This window comes from Metopolophium dirhodum, chromosome 5, assembly GCF_019925205.1.
Source record: "Metopolophium dirhodum isolate CAU chromosome 5, ASM1992520v1, whole genome shotgun sequence".
In the NCBI taxonomy this organism is placed as follows: Eukaryota; Metazoa; Arthropoda; class Insecta; order Hemiptera; family Aphididae; genus Metopolophium; species Metopolophium dirhodum.
This window is the reverse complement of record NC_083564.1, coordinates 5,904,422-5,926,805: the sequence shown is the minus strand read 5'-3', so window position 1 is coordinate 5,926,805 and position 22,384 is coordinate 5,904,422.

The window sequence follows — 22,384 nt, the reverse complement described above, 5'->3', positions numbered from 1 at the left end:
TGACGTATATATTATATACTTATTATTATAGCCTATATAATATTCTATATAGGATCAATATTGATACTTCAATTTCATAGTGGTGAGGGGGGGGCGTGATATCATACAATAATATGAAATGGGGCTTGGACCTCGAAAGGCGGAAAACCCTTGATTTAGAATATGAAATTAAAATTAGATTTTTTTATTGAAAAATGGTACCTATATTATAGGTAGATACTGTTGTCTGTTAAATTAAACACTTGAAATTTCTTTGTTTTTCTTTTTTTTCAGTCACAAAAATCTATGTACTCAATAATCGGAACTTAAGCGGAGACGATTAGATTTTAATTAAACGAATCGCAACCTGGCGTATTACAGAAACACATATTACAAAATGTCGGTCGATTTAGCGTTTCTGTTGATTTGATCAAAATATATTTTCATTTTGTTTTAACGACTTAATTGGTACACACTGAGCATGCTGTTTTTGGATACAAACGATATTATTTTTATATGTAGCCATACGCAGGTATTGATTGTGATAATACAGGTATGACGATTATATTGTTATTGTCGAATACAATCCGAAACGCCTAACGATAACCGGTAACCAACGAGGTATTTGAATAATAATGTTGCATTTGTATTACAATAAAGGAATGTTTCGAAATGTGTTTTCGTATAATAGGTATGATTCCTTTTAGCCATTATAGTTGAAAAAATCAATTTAACACGGGTCGGTGGCAATATCACATACCAGTTACCATAATAAATTGTAGACTTCAGAGGTACCCGCGTCCCGCGATAATATATTTCCAAATTATTATCGTTCAAATTTAACTTCATAATTATTATTTCTACCACATAATTACTGCTATGTAACTCGCGCTTGAGGTCGCATTAAAACAATAAAAATAATGACACTAAACCTATAGCAGCCACACCCGTACCTCGTGGCCCTGGAAGGTTTCGCCTTACGCCCTACTTCGAAACACCAATTACGGTCAAGCATATACTTCTCGAATGCTGCCAATACAGAATGGCATCGTACAGATATTACCGGAAACTCTGAATGGATACTCGCACCCACTTCCGAGTCATCCAGAAAACGAATAAATTAATTCATCGACGAAACTGAACTCCGTCATCTACTAATGAAATAATATGACCCAAGTGAATCAGTGTACAATATTAATAATATAAATAGGTAAACGTTATCAGAAATAAACTCAATAATCAATACGGAGCTGTAATTTAAATAATATAATGGCCGGCTAATAACCACTCTGTTTATGCCGAAAAGTTGGATTTTAAAAGAAATAATAAATATTTATCTACGCAAATCTAGACTCCGTTGTGGATACTGGATATAAATCGGTTTTGTTTGTGGTTATTACAGCCCTGGTACTACCCTCATATATATAATATAATTGAATAATATTATAAAAATTCAGTTAGGGATATTTGCGTATAAAAAAAGATAAAAACCGGTTGTCCTTGTAGGAGGTGGTTTTTTTTCAATGTAAGCACTTAAAGGTATTGCTCTGTACATTTTTCCTACAAAAAAAAAATAGACATTATAATATGATACTTCAAGTACTTACACGAGTTACACCCACGTAAGTTGTATACATATATATAATATATATACGTTTTAGAGAGAAAAATAAAGTATAAACCATCAAATTCTTTAGGTGTTTTTTTTTTTTATCGTTGTGATTGTTTACTTTTTGTACCCCGTTCGAATATGGCAATTCGTAGTCTGTAGAAAGTCATTTTTACTTATCGGATATTGATTCAATATTTCATCACTCATATTTATTTGAGCGTATAAAGTTTTGACGAGCTCGGGGAGTGCATATATTATTATAGTGGAGCGAAATACTATGTTTTTCACTTGAATAATATTTTGCTCTTCTAAAACTTACAATTTAATATATTATTTTGTTTCTAGCATGGCACAATTTTACAAAACCGTTAAATATTTTCGAAAACACAAACGTTTAATGCGAAAACCACGGTGTATGTCGAATATTACCCTGTGTATACTACGGTGCATTACATTATCGGGTGCACGTATGTATAGCATAGTTGTCGGTAGGTACCTATATAGTGTACGTGAGTAAATATTGATAAATATTTTTATGCGTTTGTAAAGAAAAAATGGAAAAACGCTTTTTACGCATATATTATTAGCTATTATTATTATTATTATCATCATCATCATAGTAGTACCTATCCATATATATATAAAGTCACGTAACGAGGTCATGACGAGTGCTTGCGTACGTGACCCTCTGAGGAAAAGCCTGACAGACATCGATGTCGTAGTGTCTGAGCTGGGGACCGATTGAACGTTGTCAATAATTGGATTAGATTTTTTTTTGCCACGCCGTTATTATTATTATTATATTATACATTACGATAAAGATGAGATCCACACTCGTCTGAATGATAATGGCTAAAGACCTATTGAAAATGGTTGTAAAACCGACGGTAGAATGACTAGAATGTTCTTCTTAAGTACCTATATACCTGTTTATACTGTACAATTGTTATTGTTATCATTTTTTTTTCATCTATCCGACACAAAGAAAAAATTGAAATAAAAATGTAATGTTTTATTTATTTATAGATATTGGTGTTATACATTTCAAAATATTATAAAACACATTATTGTTTTATATATTAACCGACTCGCGCAAGGAAACCTTCATCATGGCATTTTTGTATGGCACATTATTGGTATTGAGACGAAGTTGAATGGTGAATTGTCTTGTAAAAATACTTTGGAGACAATTCTATTTTATTTCTATTCTTTTATTTTTTTTTATTATTCTATTTTATACTATTGTTGTAGTAAGCTTGTACTTCCAGAAAGTCTTTTCAGTATGAATAACAAATACTTTAAAAAAAACATATTATTCATGTACCCACAGTTGTTATATTTTTTCAATAACTAAAAAAGTGTCGAGTACGAAAAACAAAAAAGCAAAATACGACACATATAATAATTGTTTTATTTTTAATTTAATCCTCAACAGGTTTCCATTTTTTTTTAAGATTTCATCAATTACGTTTACTCGCTTTCACTGTTTCAGTCATTTGTATACACTGTCTATACATATTTTCACGCACTTCAATAACAATAATTACTATCAACAACAACAAAGTATGTAATTAAGTGTACATTTTTCGCCAAATAATAATTATAACACGATTTTGTTCTATTTCACCCGAACTTTGGTAGGATTCCATCTATATAAATCTATAACGATACGCAAATTGTAATTATATTGTAGAACCTCGATAATACGGTCGGTGAACTAATGAAAACATTATTTTCTATATTTTTCTATAAAAATAACACGAAGGCGCCTGTAGAATTAGGCTAAACAAGCCGTTCGTTTATCCACCTTTATCGGAAAACTATATTCGAATACTTGAGCTGGGCCCAAATATGATAATAATAATTATTACCATCGTAAATTGCAGCTGCAAATACTCTTGTAAAACACAATATAATAATATATCGTATATTATGTCGCTGTGACTTATTATTATGTAGTTAATGCGTTATTCGGGTAGACGATAATAATAACTCGAACGCAGTCGACTATACCGTTTTACCGATACACATTTTATATTATGGTATTACACGCGACAATAATTCGAAATGCACATAATATTACATATTGACATGGTCGCATGTAATTATTACCTATGATATTATTATAATATTATACTGCACAACACACGAGGGTAGTGGTTGCGTGGGGGGAGGGGGTGAATGTATGCATTACTACCCAGCTCTACTGCCAACCCCCACGACCCTTCCAGCGCGTTTTCCGGGAAATGTGTTTAATTCCGAGAACGTATTACCAGCATTAACTTTAAAAGGTACACACCTCTCTACCTTTTATGTTTTAAATTTTTTTTCCCGGGATGGCCTGCAGCAAACGATAATATTATACATATTGGTATGTTACGGTACGATGACGACGACGACGACGATGAGTCAAATAATTAATAACTAAAATCGATACATATCATTATGTAGTCTACTGGTTCGGAAAATGTGTGTAATAATGAACAATTTATTGATGTTACCGTTTTTCCGATAACTATATATCATACATTTTGTATTTTTGTTTGCTAAAAGGTGCGTACTATTTTGCTGTCGGAGTTTTTCCACAAGGACGAGTTCAATAATATCGTACGGCTGCAGTGCGATTCATTTGGCTAGACATTGGCGACAATGGCGTACCCTTTATATAGGCGAAGGGGCGACGGTGGCATTATTAATTTTTTTTAGCATTACAATACATAAACCTTATACTAAATTGCCTATGTACCTAATTTATGATGAATAATATTATTAATAACTTTTGAAAACCATTATGCCATACAAATTCATGAAGTTGAAACAAAACGCAAATTGCTTCTGAGCGTATTTCGATGTTTTGATTTTAATTTGTGATTTGGTTAATTTTCGTTAAACTACAAATGATTTGCAAATTTAAAAAAAAAAACACATTGCATTTTAGTCAACCTAACCGTTTAATTTTATTTGCGCTTGCATAATATTATGTTGTATATTGATAATGTGGTTGTGCACGGACAGGGGCTGATAATGATTATGTGGATTATAGCCCTATTGCATATATTAATTACGAGGAAATAGTTTTGCCAGTAATTAATCGTATTACGAATTTTCTAAAACGAGCACGCAAAAATTCGATTTTGTATTCAATTTATATTTTGTCTGGCATCGAATAATTAGGTGTTAGGTGTTATAGGTACTTGACATATATTATAATATTAAACAACTTTATATCACAGGAATACGACCATTGTGTATTCTATTCAAAATAAATATTTTCTATGTATTTACTTCAAGCTTTTCGTGCTTTGATGATATCATAATATAATATATATCATTGATTCATAAATATGTAATATAATATTGCGTAGAATATTATTACTGTGCGGGTGGAATGGTAGAATATTAATGGATTTAAAAATATTTTACTCTCACAGCACGAAAACTGTCTAGGCACCTCCACCACTGATCATCGACAGGTATTAATTGTGTTGCTTTTTCACTAAAAATATGACATTGTAAACGGTTGGATTTTGAATTGAATTTCAGTCAGCTGAATAGTGAACATTTCATGCCCTGCTTTATAAAAGAAAAATGGGACTCAGGTTGAATGCGTACACCGATTGTACGTGGAAGTCAAACGTCGTGGAATTAAAGTGCACGAAATACGATTAAATTGAAAATTGTAATTTTACTTCCTGATTAAAGTATAATATTATAGAAAAAGTAAGTCACAAATTCCAAATTTTCATAAAGAGGGTAAAAATAGATATGATATTATTATGATTATACAAGTCAAAATGATCTGCTGCAGTGCTGCACAGATACGTGATATTTTTGTAAAAATGTCGGTAGCTGATTAAAATGGAATTAGTTTTAAGCTTATATTATATTCTTTGAAAATAATAAACTACGTATACGTGATATTATTATAAAAATATTCCAAATTTGAAAACGTTGATGTATGTATGATATTTTATGAAATCACTTTTGTTACTTGCTAGTTATTAATAAATATAAATAAATATTCTTAGTTTGATTTATTAAGCAACATTTTTTTAAAAGATCAAAGGGCCTTATAATAGTATATTATTATGATAATACTTACCTACCTATTGTATAAAAGTACCTATATATTATAATATTAGCAGCTACCAAGAAATTATCCGGATGCCGTGTGCGTGCAGGAGGTTTATTTTCATAATATATAATTTAGACGCTATAACCGTCACATGTTTTATACGAATAGAAGGGTCGTCAGGTGAACATTCTACGACTATTCGCATTCCACTCGTCTGTTTGAATAATTGAATACGATTCTGATTTCCGAGGTGAACTTTATACACACGTGTAATCCGCTACAACACGCGAAACAAATAAATTATGTCGGCTAAAGTTATGTGATGTGCTACTTTCGATTTCAGAAAATCGCTCGTCAAATCGGCTCACACTCGACTGTGATTGGAATCTGCTACCGTCGTAATATGTAATAATTGTTAAATTAACTGTCGTTTTTTGGAAATAACCAAAATATTTACCAATAGGTCAGTTAATGTTGTTGACAATATTAATTGTATTTAATATTCATTGTACACCTAACCTATTGTATAAAAGTACCTATATATTATAATATTAGCAGCTACCAAGAAATTATCCGGATGCCGTGTGCGTGCAGGAGGTTTATTTTCATAATATATAATTTAGACGCTATATCCGTCACATGTTTTATACGAATAGAAGGGTCGTCAGGTGAACATTCTACGACTATTCGCATTCCACTCGTCTGTTTGAATAATTGAATACGATTCTGATTTCCGAGGTGAACTTTATACACACGTGTAATCCGCTACAACACGCGAAACAAATAAATTATGTCGGCTAAAGTTATGTGATGTGCTACTTTCGATTTCAGAAAATCGCTCGTCAAATCGGCTCACACTCGACTGTGATTGGAATCTGCTACCGTCGTAATATGTAATAATTGTTAAATTAACTGTCGTTTTTTGGAAATAACCAAAATATTTACCAATAGGTCAGTTAATGTTGTTGACAATATTAATTGTATTTAATATTCATTGTACACCTAACCTATTGTATAAAAGTACCTATATATTATAATATTAGCAGCTACCAAGAAATTATCCGGATGCCGTGTGCGTGCAGGAGGTTTATTTTCATAATATATAATTTAGACGCTATATCCGTCACATGTTTTATACGAATAGAAGGGTCGTCAGGTGAACATTCTACGACTATTCGCATTCCACTCGTCTGTTTGAATAATTGAATACGATTCTGATTTCCGAGGTGAACTTTATACACACGTGTAATCCGCTACAACACGCGAAACAAATAAATTATGTCGGCTAAAGTTATGTGATGTGCTACTTTCGATTTCAGAAAATCGCTCGTCAAATCGGCTCACACTCGACTGTGATTGGAATCTGCTACCGTCGTAATATGTAATAATTGTTAAATTAACTGTCGTTTTTTGGAAATAACCAAAATATTTACCAATAGGTCAGTTAATGTTGTTGACAATATTAATTGTATTTAATATTCATTGTACACCTTCGTGTCGTATACAATCGGTCTAGTTTTAGCGAACGAACACATCTCATTGGGTGTTTTTTAACTGTGGGGAGGGTACTGTAAGTTTTTTGTAAACACGTGTGTTGTAGTTTGGCAGAATTTTTAGGTGGCCACCGGTAGGTATCTACCATGTCCGGTTGGGGGATGGCGGCCTCTCGCTCCAGACACCGTGACTGCTCGAAGAGAAGTGCCTCCCGTGACCGAGGTTCGAACCGGCAACGGTGCGCGTCGCAACTGACGCCTTAGTCCGCTCAGCCACTTCGTCCCCTCAATAGTTATTATCAAATGGAATACGTCGATTATCGGTATATCTTTATGTATTACTATACGAACACTGTGAAGAAAGATGATGCATCGTAACTCATCATCGTACGCGTATACACGAAGTATGTTGTACGTCTAACCAGACTTGGGAAGTAAATAGTAAAAGTACTCTGATGACCGAAAAAAATGTGAGTAGATTATAAAATTTATGTTATTTGATTGTTTTTTTTCCCCTTTGAAATGCACGTTTTGGCATTTAAGATTTTAGAACACATTTCATTAACTTCGCAAATCTACACAATAATAAAAAAAACATTGTCATTTAATTATAAGATATATTATATTTTTGTTCGTTTTAGCACTGCAGCTGAGAAAAAATTCGATTTCCAAGTTCTCGCGGTCTATATTATTATATGTATTTTGTATAATTGTTATTATTATTATTCATACGGCTTATTAATATTGGTGAAACCAATTGAGATGCACTCGTACAAACTTAACGTGAGAATATAATTTTAAATTGTAGACACACTTAACAGGATTAGACTGAAATATAATTAATAACGATTTGATAAATTATAATGTATAACAAAGAATCATCTTAAGGCTGTCATCAAGACTGCACAGTCAATCTATTGCCTCTCCATCGCCTCTTTGTGTAATCCATTTATGCCTTTTTTTAAAAAAAATTTTAGGCATCTTCTGGTTTGTCCGACGGTCATTATAACAGTTTGGTGAGATGTTCGTTCTCCATTAATTGTCCTTATGCGTATTGCCTGCACGGAGACGATGCGTATGCAGTGAAGCCAGTGATAGATGGTGCTCAACGGCGAGTTCACTATATTATTTTCATTCCAAATTTAGACTCAATACTAATATGTTATAACAATATACTCTTTACGTATACGATCATTAACTTGTGTACAGTAATAACTGTAAAATAACATTATGAAGTACAACGCGCATCGCATCGAGCCACCCCTGGTTTGAACTTTTCTTTTCGAAATACAATGGGTTGTATTTTTTTTTTTTTATTATTATTACCAGTCATTGTTAATTCATAATAAACCAAAACAGGTGGCGTGTCGTGACAAACACGAGACTATTTATTACATATATACTATTATACAGCCATTGAGCCATAGCGCTGTTTTGCAACAATAATATAGGGTTAGGCAATTTCTAATTTAAACACACATGCGTGTATACCCACTTGATGTACCTATATAAGTCGCAAGACTCGGAACAAACACAATATATACTACACTAGTATAATATGATGTAGGGTGTTTCATCGTGTTCGTCCGTGTCGATTAATTATTTTATATTTGATGTTTTTTAAATATCGTATATCATGACAAAAGACAGGTAGGTATATCATAACAGTTTCTTGATACGCACCCTCTGCTCTTTAATTCTCCTATACCGTAGTTCTCCACGTCGTATTATTGGCTGTTAATCATATGCATATAATATATATATATATAACATAAAAAAAAAACAACCAATCAGAACTGGATAACTACGAAATGGACCGGAGGCAAAGATCTTGCGCATTTCGTGCGTACTGAAAAAAAATCTATTAAAACTGTGATGATAACCGTCTATTTTGTCATGGTATTTAAACTAAGGAAAAATCGTTAATAACCTCCTATGATGGAACCACAATTATAGCTGTTGAAATTTGTGACATTTTTTGGCTTACCCGAACCCCACCGAGTAGAATATTTTATTTCAAATGAGAATTGAACTGAGCTGTACGGGCGTCGAAAAAGTTATGTGAGCGTTTTAAGGTCCAGGCAGAAGGGTTGGTTAAGAACAAACAAGGCGCAGGACACCTTGTACAAATTATATTATTATATATAACATATAACAGTAGTGCGGTAGTAGCGTATTTGTTTTTATTTTTTTTTTTCGGGGAACAATGAATATAATATAGTGTGTGCGCGTGTTTTATGATTAATTGAAGTAGAAGTTTTGATTAAACCGTATTTTGAAATTAATTTTCGTTCCGGCCTAGTGAACTAAACAGCGTTAGAGGGTAGAAGGAGGGAGTGAGAGAGAGAGATACGCTACAGACGTGACCCACGACAGACGGAGGGACGGTTCGTCACAGCTATTTTATACAGTGAATATATTGTAATATAATTATCATAGTCGTTGTTGTTCGGTCGTCGTTACAACATAATTATTATTGTTGTTATTACGGTGTTGCTGTGCTGTGATATGTGTGTGTGTGCTTATAATAACGATTAAAATTTTAGTGTATTATGTAGTACCTACTACCTATATATTATGACTAATGACTATAATATTATCATAACCGTGAGTGAGAAAGACGAAAATTATGAAATTCAGATCTAAACGCCCCACTCACTCACTCACAATCATTTATTTATGTATTAATATTATTAAATAACATAACAAACGCCGAACTGGTTTCAATATTTATATTATTTGAAATTTCAAAAAGAAACATATTATCGTGCATATTGGAACATGGTCTTTCAAGAAGACTGCGCGGTGGAATATATATTATTTGGCCATTTAATAGTCCCCAAATAAATCGTGTTCTAAAGGTCTTACGACTTTCTTCTGAGGAGCTTAGATATTCCCCCCCCCCTAGTGGTATCGTTGACCGGAGCAGAAACTGCTGTCGGTATTGCTTCTCCTTGGGGAGTTTAAACCTCGTTTCGCACAACAGGTACATGATACTATGATAGTCATACCATCGACTAGAATTCGTTTTTGTGAATAAAATACCACGTTGGCCGGCCGGCTAAACGATGACACGATAGTGCACCATTCAGTTATGGGGTCATCAAGTTGTACCCAGCTGATCTGGTTTTTATTTCAAACAAAATATATGTTTATGATTTTATCTACTGACACGTGTTTGTACCGGGTCTTGGATCAAGTCGAGCTTTCCCTACCTATCAAACGGAATTTTTAAAAATCTTTATTTTAACTGAGCCACATATAAAATAATATAAAACTGTGCACGTGGCCTAGCCGATAATATTAATACCAGTGAGTCGTTGCACTGGCTGACTTATGGTTTTTCGTTTTCTTTCGATTAAAACTTGTTTATTTCACAACTTCTATAGTCAGACAGTATTAACGGGTCGGCTGCACTTTTTGTAAAATATCAACATAAATAATATGACGCGAACGGCGATGCCCATTATTATATAATACATCCGCCATGGACATTTATATCGGCGGTATTATTCTATTGACGAGTGACGTCAGTTGAGCCCGGGAAGAAGAGTTTTATTTCGCATATTATTATTATTGTAATACTTTATTTTGGGTCGCTATTTTAAAACGTTGCCATATTATACACTGTATACGATATTAATACAATTGCGTTATTTTCACATTTTTTTTTTTTTTGTATACGCCATCGTGCCGGAAAAAGGCGTCGGATCTTATTTCGTCGTCGTCCAAACACTACGCGTCCTTTGAATCCAACCATTGTTCGCATACCCGAATAATACGACGAAAACGATTTAGGACCGACGTCTTTTCTTGGCGAGCGGAGTGCGCGTGGAGCGGTCTGCAGCTGGAAATTGAGCGGTGAACTCTATTATTCGACCATCGTGTGCGAGCATTAGAAACGAATATAGTTTGTAAAAAAAAACTAAAATAAAGTTTGTCTGATATTCGATATTTTTACAAATCGAAAAACTCTGCTAAACACGAAACGAAGAAAAATGTATTGGGTTGGTATAGGTTTTTCGTACAGTTCTGTTATAAGTGCCTATACAATCACGCATATATAATATATTATGTACCAACTACCAAATCGTCATCCAATTGTATTGTACGCCAAAGACATTTTTTTGAAAATTTTTTTCAATAAACCTAAATTTGACCGAGCGTTGTAGAAAATCGTGTAAACGGACTATTACAGCCGGTACAATTATTTACCGAACCTTAACGAACCTGGACCTCGAAGCTTTAACACTCATATGAACCTGTTCATTAAAAAACTCAAACTTTTTCTTATTCTGTAGCATCCGAAAAACCCGTAATCCCGATACATGCAGATTCAGGTGTGAAGCCTTAGCTGTGCCAAGCTGTATATCTGCGATATTCCATTTTTACGTATCTTATAGTTAATTATACGCGCATTGCCATAGGGGCATAGGGCACATTATTATTATAGGCTCATTCGCCGTTAACTCAACCGTGTTGTTATTATTGTTATTAGGTAGTATTATTGTTATACGGCGCAGGAATCGATTTCGATAAGTAAATTAAATTTCTCGGTCCACGTCGCGGTCGTGGCGTGTCAATCAAAAAGTCAACTCCGATAATGGTTTTCCGCCTTATTCGTCGTCGTCGTCGTCACGTTCGTGTGCTCGGGATTAATGGCATGCACATTGTATCGCCGAATGCCTCGCCCAAAAGCCAATTTTTCTACGCCGCTCGGTTAATTGATTGCGCCTTTTCCCTCCCTCCCTCTCACCCCATAACCAATACCCTCGCGTGCGCGCACACACACACACACACACACACACAACCTTTGACAACCGATAGCCAAAAGAAAAACCGGCCAATCAATCGACTGTTCTTTACTTAGGCATATAACGTAAGATGTGTGCGTGTGTGCCGACGACTAGCCACTGTCGCCACTGACAGAGCGGGTCAGGCGGGACAAACACACATAAACACTTAGTGTTGATGTCCCTCAGATTTAAAGCAGATGACTGTCGGACAGTCTCGAACTTATATACACGTCTTGCCATGCGTGATCACCCGATATTATTAATCAACGGCTCAAAATATAACTCCAACCGTATTTCGAACAGTTGTTATCGTGACACAATATAGTATTATAATAATAATAATAATAATATATTTACAAAATAACTAGGTACCATTTGTATCGTCGAATATTGGAAACCTTCACGATCCGAATTTTCTTTTTTATTCATCCCCTCGTCGAGCTTTACTTTACCACGACATGCTAGACACCAGACAGCCATGTTAACCCTCGGCTGTCATTTATCTGTTATTGGATTTTTTTTTAAACCCAACATTTCCGCCTTCGATTTGTTCTCTATACCTTTTATGGCTCATGGATTCGCGAGCCTTTAACAGAAACCCTAAAAATCCATCTGATTAACGTTTGTCTATTCTTAACATGGCTGGGCGCAGTGGCGTAGACATGGGGGGGGGGGTCAAATCCCCCACCATTAGATATTTTTTGCCTTCGTAAAAAGTGTTGAGAGAGTAAGCGATTTTCCAATTTTCCCCTCCCATTTAGATATGTCGTTTTTTTTTTTGATCCTCCCCCATTCAGAAATCATGTCTACGCCACTGTATGATACCTATATTTATATCTTAATTGCTACGTTTACACCATGATAAAAAGTTATTCTTTTAATAGTAACAAATCATGAAGCTGCCAAGATATATTTTCCTGTTAGAATTCAATTTCGCTATGATATAGATGCAGATGGACATTCAGAACATTCAGGTCGTTCAGGAATTTTATGGCAGCTGAGTATATACCACCAATTTTTAGAGGTTTGAAGAAACAATACATATAAAACATTTCCGTAGGTCCAATTGTTGGTTATAATTATTGTGTAATATATAAAAAAAAAACAGTTACATTTTATTTTTGTTTATGTAACTCCGTTTCTAAACTTTACCGAGTAATATCCGGTTTAAAAATGAAATAGAATATCGAAAAGTCGTACAATTATTGACAAAATATTATTTTGATACTTAAATTAGTATTTTTTTGATGACATTTATACATAAGCCTAACCCAACTACCTACTTAATACCTAACCGGGCTAACCTTACTACAAAGTCTGAAAATATCGTAATTTTTTCTACTAAAATTGTTGATTTCTTTAACAGTCATTTTTTGAGTACAATGATTTAAAAATATCGTTTCACCTATAGAACGCCTTCTACAAATCTTGTCGTCGCCACTCAGTGGATTGTAGCCAAATTTAAATATTGTAACTACAAAAGCTCTATTTCATCAAATATGTTCCAAGAGTGACTCTAATAATAATATGTTCTCGTATGAATAAATAGTGTATCAACACACATTTATACGCGTACATGATTGAAATATTTTTGGAAAATTCGATGAAAAACGATAGGTATTGAACGTATGCAATAAATGCACCTACCTACTTCACGCGGTGGCCCGTTTGCTTGGAATTTTGATCGTTTGCGAAATCGAGAAACCATATTATTATACGCGCGATAATATTCGTTTGAAAACTCCTTTTTTGCATTTCACCGGTATCGTGACTCGTCGTAGATCAAAATGTATTTTTACTCGACGTACACGAAAGATACAACTTTATCTACGTTTTGTAATGAGATTTTGTTGTTTTGTGTGTGTTGCATCCCGTATAATTTATGTAGTAAAAAGCGAAATAATCACATTTTCAATTGCGAGCATACAAAAAAAGAAAAAAATGTATACATTTAAGTGAGATAAAAAAGTCACCGACACAACACTGCAGATAGAGATCGTCTCTTTGTGTATAACGGAATAACAAAAAAAAAAAAATAAAAAAATTATTGTTCTACCGCCATTTTGCGAGTCCAGAGAATGCGCGCGGAAACATGTTTTGACAGCTCGTTTTAGCTACTGAACATTATTATTGCGTCGTAATAAGTTCTCTCTTAGTCTGACCATATAAAATATATCCACGTACTTAAATATATTATATTATATCGAGTTCGACCGAAATCCGATGCCGAGAGAGTAATTTTTTTATTTTAAAATGTATTTAGTACCTACTTACCTAACTATGCGTTATTTAAATTAAAAATACGGGTTTCTAAAACTATACTATCATAGCCTAAAAATAACGACTGGTTCTTTATAATAACAACAGAAAAATATGTTCATTGAAAATTTTTCACCGGCCAATCAAATTCAAGTTATACCTATTATAGACGTCAGACTATCGATAACCCCTGCAAAATTACGAAAACCGTGATAATTTATCGTTTTACCTACCTATTTTATATAACTTTTTTCATCATGAAATATAAAACTAACCCCAGACAATATTATTATTATTATTATTATTATTATGAAAAATAGTTATAATAACAACTATCGTACATAAATTTTATAATATTTTTAAATTTCAACGTGGTTTTCTGCTAGATCAAAATATCGTTCGTCACGAAAAAAAAGTTCCATATAATAGGTTTTTTGAAATTCCCCAGCGAAAAAACAACGTATAACTTAACTATTTAGTATTTTTGACAGTCGATAGGTGTCATTTAAATACATTTCCATTAAAATTCTTTGTTTTCCAATTAATTTATTAAATATTGAATAATCCGCATTTAATTAGTTCTGTATGTCAGTTATTTGCGAAACAACAAAATATCTATAATATGTATTTAACTATAGAGATATCTCAAAATATAGTATATACATATAGCACAATTAATTGGATAAATGTACCTATGTAAATATTATTGGAAATGATTTAGCAAATAATATATAAAATTATGCATAATTTGGTAGTTTCTGAATAGTTTTTTAAATAGTTTTTAAAACAGATTTTAAAAAGTAATATACCTATTATATATTATATAATAATATGTATTAAGCTGCACCTATGTAAAAATATTTTTTTTTAATGCTTTGATAATTTTTTTAATTTAACACTCATTAATCATAGGTACCAAAATATATTAATAATTATATTATGTTAATTTTTTAGAAATAAAAATAATTACGTAGGCATAAAAAAATATTAACTTATGTTCTACAAAAGAATATTACCCCAGTCTCCAGAAAACTTTATACCAATCATGTATTATTTAAATTTACAAATTCTATATTTTATGGCGTTCAGTATAATATCACAGTATATAATAATGTTTAAGCTCGAATAGTTTGAACAAATCGGATTTCAATAACTATAATTTAAACATTATTGCAGCGTTATCATTCCGGTGCGATTGCATCGATGGGGGTACATTTCAGTTATCGTGACTATTTACGTTTTGCTTGGTAAATCCAATTACTATTCATCTGTCGCGTCTAAATTATTGTAAAAATATAAAAATATAAAATATGATAAATTTAATAATTAATATCCACATCAATTTTTTCTTCAAAACAATTGAGCGTGCAGATTTTGTTATTTGGTTGAAATGTTAAATCGATAAATCATAGTTAAGACTTACTTATAATCAGTGACGGTCAATCGGGTGTGAGTGGTGGGAGAGTTTCCACTGTTCACCGTGAAATGAATAACTCGTGTATAGGTATAAAACTATAACCATAAATTATATTATTAATGATCAAATTATATACGTTAAAAAATCAGCTTCACCTCTCCGGCTACCCCACCCGACCCCATGACAAAACCATTTGACCGCCACTGTTTATAGTATTTAAATAATGTGGGAAATTTGTGAGGGCAATGCTCGCGAAAGAAAAAGAAAAATCTTATAATTTCTCATCATTGGATAGGACATTTTTACAATTTGCAGTGGGAACAAAAATGTAACGTTTGTACAAAATTATCGACACGAAATACTATAACAACGGGACATTGCAAACGGGAGAATCACCAAACAAAAATGTGTTTAACGTTGTCTATGACGAAAGGTGTGTATCATCCCTGTGAAAACAATACGAAAAAGTAAAAAGAAAATATGAGACAAAGGTTTTAATATTAAAATATATTAACAACAATGGTGACGAGCACAATGATTACAACATTAAAATGTAATAAATTGTGTTGTACAACACAAAATTAATTATTTTTATATTTTTCGTATTCGACTAAACTCATCGGCATTCACATGACATGAGCGCAACATTCGCAGTTATACTTTAAATTTTTTTTATTTTACGTTTTATTTTTATTTTATAATATTGTATACATATTATAGTGTCGACGCGTGAATAATCGAAATCGCGGAGCGTCGTTTAAAACAACTATACTGTTTATGTGTATGTTTATTTATTTCGAATAAGTTTCGGATTGATGGAGTTTAAGATTTTTTCGAATCCATTGGACCTGAGCTAGGGTACCTAATATAATAATAATATTGTAATATACTAAATATTGTAATATTTTATGACGTCACAACACAATCATATTATATTCAATGATAGACGCATAAACAAGTTAACAATTAAGATCTAGTTCAAACATCAATCTGATTTCAGCTAAGTTATAAACTCTTAACTTATTTTTGGAATAAACTTTTAATTTAATAAGTTATTTTTAATGCACATAATGTGTTAACTTCAAGTTGATTTAAACTTCTAAACTCTTAAGTATTTATAACACATGATCTACCTACTCGTCCAAAATGCGTATATATTGGATTACACCGAAATATTATATTATGATTTAGAATAATAAATTAAAAATATATTATATTGTCATAGGCACAAATATACGATAAAGTAAAACATAACATACAATTTTTTTAAATACATTGAAACCGATCTTGATGTAGGCAACGAAAATAAAAAATGAATAACATAACACTTAATTTGTGAATTAAATCCTAACATTTTTAGTAAATTGAATGGATTTGCTTCTTGGACTTCGAGTTACCGAAACTGCACTGATATTAATTTTAAATCTATCATAACTTCATCAATTTGCTGCATACATAGTATTTTTTAAAACATTTTAATAAGAAAAAAATAAATTTAATACAGTTTTATAAAATGAAAAAAAATATTATATATTTAAATATATTTCAAATTATTACCAAAGATCACTATTGAGTATTAAAATACTGGTGAAAAATCTAAGTTATTTATAAAACTATGAAAAATATCATATACGAGTATGCGAGTATATATTTGTTTTTTTTTTGAAAAATAAGAATAAACCTTGCATGTATTTTTATTTGGTTCTTTCACCATAATATTTGATGCAATTATGATGCAGACGATGCAGTTATATTATTATATTATAATCATAAATAAAAAATGAACAGGGGTGGATTAGCGTGAGTTCGTATGAGGAAATTCTGAGGCATGTAGTGATATAAAATATATAAATATCATACAGCGAGGCAAATCTTATTCAAAACTATATTTTTACCCAATGAATTTTCAAAGTTTGTGAAATTACAGCAGTGTGGTGTACACTCGAGGGTGTCATGCCGACCGTCTACCTATCTGGAAAAAAACAATATTTTTTTTTTCACTTACATTGATTGTATTACATAATACAGTCGGTAAAATTCAAAAATTTATCTTCGAGTCGGATTCTCGAAATGATATTGCAATGGTTCCAAGACGTTTCGCCAATAACGATGATAGTCATTCCATTAACTGGTCCATCGTCTGGCATAATTATTATACTGGATACCTTTGTATAGATGTATGCTGCACAATTTTTAATACTTGGATACCTATATGTGGGTAGACGGTCACAGGTGACAGTATTCAAATATACAACGAGTTCTACTTAGATAAAAACGTAAATATTACATGAGTGTTATTCGATTTCAGTGATCGACCAGATTCAACGGTTCTGATTCAGATTAAGAAAATACACTACAAACTACCAAAAACAATTATGGTAGACGTATTGAACAAGGGGCCCATGGGTTTTAGATAAAAGTTTAAAAAAATGATAATTCCTATTCGTGAAAAAAAGTTTTTTCTATTGTTAACGCGTCGATCTTGTTACACTCATACCAATAATCCAATAAATTAAATTTTACCAGTACAATTATGGTATATTTTAAAAGTGGAACTCGTATAGACTGTATAGACCTTTTCGAAAATGTTATTAACCTAGAAACAGCCTCAAATACATAAACAATAATAAATTGATGTGGTATTGTTACCAAGGTACCTATTTAACTTAACCCAGTTGAAAAATCCTTACCGTAATGATTTATTTTAGATTTTTTCAATTATATAAAAATGCAACTGTGAGTAACGGTTAGCAATTATTTTTAATTGTATATCGACACAAAAATATTATATATTTTAAACTTAAAAAATACAATTACAGGTAATACATTATTATTTTGTGTTCATTACGTCACGCGTCGTATATGTCACGACAATTAATGACTCAGTAGGTCACCCTTGCAATGAATGTCATATTTTATTTGAATGTTCTTATAACATAAAACTTTTTGTTTTCGAACTGATTTTGGGTAACCCTTTATTTATCGCCTTATCAAATTAACTATAAAAAAAATAAAAACAAATGTATGATTTCTCAATTTCCCTTGCAGAAGAAAAATATCTAGTTAGTATATCACGTTTTTTTCAGATTGTATTATTCCGAAGTAAATATTAATAACATCTTACACTATGATAGTGATATACATATTACAAACAAAATATAAAAGATAATGCCACGTCGTTACATTCCTGTTATATTTGTCGCCTAAGTCATAAATGTGTTAGTGTAATATGGGCAATAAAAATAAAATTAGATTGTTTCGGAATTAAGTACACACCTGTTGCTTCTGCTGCTGCTGCTGCAGTAGGTACCTAATCAATTCTCAAAGGCTAAATATATGAAATACGTTATTTTATGATGATATTTTGTGCCACGAGTATAATGTTGAAGAAAACCGACGCATCATGGCGATAGTGGACTTTATATTATTTTGTTTATTCATTCAATTATTATGATTAAAGAACCCTTATAAAGTTTGTATCGCAACTGTCAACCCTAGCACTAAACTTTTAAATCTATCCGAAAAATTTGTTTGTAGGTTGTTGAACAACCGTGGAGTGTTCCCAAATTGTATTAGATTCTATTCATGCACTTGGAAACTTTACGCACAGAACAAAACTTTTTGTTATGTATCGAATTTTATTGTTTATATAAAAAAAAATTATACCCCGCCTTGTTGGACATTGTTAAAATATTACTGACACTTTTGGTATTTACCATTTCGATGTACGCTTGAACTGATTCATGACGACCCTGATGATGTTAATTTCGTCTATCGAAACGTTATTGATCGAAAATAAAAAATACTATCTGTCGAGCACAGAATATAATACGGTGTGACACAACGATGGTAATTAATATTCGGCAACATTATATATTATAATATAATTTTAATTTAATTCATTATTGAAAATAAGTTTTTGATAAATTATCATTTTTAATTATAAATTATATTGAATTCGTAAAACTATTGATGCCTAGTTGATATTATTATATCATAGGAGGGCGTTCGGTTAAATTTAAGTCAACCCGTGGGACGTAGGTATACATTACCCACGTACAGAAATATCGGTGGTTGATATGGATACCAAAAACAACGCGATAAGGAAATAAATGGAATTGTATTAAACTATGCATAATAATGCGTCCAAACCCAAAGTAGGTACTTAATGTTTCCTTCCAGATATTACATTTGGATCAATATCGTTCACTGTTGATAATAATTTATTATGCGGCTCGTTATAGGTATTAATTTGCTCCTGCTCTTTCATCATATTATCGCTTATCGCTGACCACCCCTGTGTAAGAAGATCAATAATTGTCTTACAGAAAGTCACGTTTCGTAACGAGAAATGTTACAACATTTACAAAAAATATTTTGGGTTGACTCTAGAGTCCGAAAACATTTTGGTATACCTGCATTATATTACTACATTCCGAAATATCATTTAGCACAGATAATAATGTGTATATCGAGTTCACTGAAAAGGGATTTGATTGTGCCGCAAACTTCACCAAGTGGTAAATGAGAATGCACGGTTTATCGTTTAAGCCTATCAGATGCGCATTTTATAAAAATAAAATAGAACCATCGATGAGCAGATGGCGTTAGTGTAACAGTGAATCGTTCAGCTTATTATCAAATAAATTATTTTGTACTGATTTTCATCAGGGACGTATCCAAGAGCGGGATGTGGGGGGGCCAGACCCCCCCCCCCCCGTAGGCATTTTTTTAAATTTTATAAAATATTGTTCTTAGTGTTAGCACGTTACAAGAAAACATAAAAAAAAAAATATGAATAAATTGTGTACTATATTTGTTTCATTCTGGGGCATCATTTCAACTTTTTGAAAGGTATGCTAACGACTATAGCCTATAGGTAAGTGGGCCAAAGAAATTTTCAGCATACTAGTATATTATAATATTATACCATAGACGTTACAAAAAAATTTTTTCTCGCTGCGCTCAACTTATAGGTTCTTTATATTTTGAATTTAATAATCTAATACATTAGGAATATACATATAGTATACCTAACAACACAAAGTTTGTACTTCAATTATTTAAACTCAAAATTGTATATTATTATCTATATAGTAACGCTGTTGTACCTAATTCCATAACACCTATATTTTCTTGTTTATTCTTTTAATATCCAAGTACCTAAATTTTACCTTTACATTTTTTTCTGATCCCCCCCCCCCCTATAAAATGTATGTATAAACCATTGATTTGTATACATTCAAATGTTTTAAACATAATATGAAACTTTATAACCTAACCAAACCTATATTTTTTTTTATAGGTACTTGAGACAGTATAGTTCATGGCAAATAATAAAAATTTGGTTTTGTGGTAGGTATCTCGAGAGACATCTACCGGTATTATACGGACGTAAGGCGTTAGACGATAACACCAGTAACTTATTCAAATAAAATATTATATACATATTATAGCATAAATGATCAATTGTAATGTAATGTGATAATCAATTGGTTATACTGTTATAGTCTTATATAGGTACCTATAGGTATACATAATACATAACACATTTTCAAAAAGTATTAAAAGGCAATTATTTAATTGATTTTATTAATAACTATATATTATTATATTACAAATTGTGGTCGATTCTATTTACGATTTACTTATACACCAAATCATTTTATTTAATGCCAAACATTGATTTTTTGGATGCAACGGCGTAAAAGTGTGCAATGGCAATAGTCAATATGACCGGAAGAGAAGACGTGGCGTGACGCGTGCGTTTATCATGCAGTGACATTTTGGTTTTCTATGTAATCTATTTTTAATAAATCTCTATGATTTTTATTATCATATTGTCAACGCAGTATTATATCGAAGGTCATCAGACGGAATTAAAAAAAAAAAAAAATTAGATTAATAATATTATAGGTATCATACAGTTTTGCATTTTTGTACAATAATATTGGGGTATACAAAAAATATATTTTTACGAACACAAAATCGAACTTTTGTTTTGTTTGAGTTTGGCATAACTGCAAATGAGATTTCATTTTTAACTCGAATAATTGGATCATTTTTCCGAAAAAAAGTTTTCTAAACATGATAAACTAAAAGTAAATATTATATAAAACACAGGTACCACATTACACTTCGAGTGTGTAACTTAATAAATAAAAACAAGTAATAATGTCTAGTGGTGATGTCCAAATATCATATGTTATTCGATTAGAATACCCTGCAGATTTCCATCAATATTCGATATTGATAATAATTGTATATCGTATTAGGATTATTTTAAATTTTCAGAATATTCCTATTCTGTTCAAAAAGTGAAAAGAATTTTTTTTTTCACTGAGATTTCTTAGATTAAAAAAAAAATAGTGTATTTTCAAAGAAACCGATGACATTTCCACAAACAATTTTAAATGCATTTTTTATTTGTGCCGGACAGACCTCTCATAAAAATAGTCTGCTAAACATTATTGTTCTGACTTAAGTTAAAAAATACAAATAATACTATTGCATGATGAGTACATAACGAAATGGTCTAGTTCTGTCATTGAAATAGGTAGTGAATAACCTAATCAAGACGTGTTTTAAAGTCACCACGCTTAAGTTCAATTATCTCGCAGACTATATTTTAACATGCATTATATCTATAGTTCAAAGACTTAAATTGAATATAATTTAATTTGCTATAAATGTATATCAAAAACTGTAGAGCAGTTTTTATACGTAGTTTTTTTCCTTTGGTGGAGTGTTTTG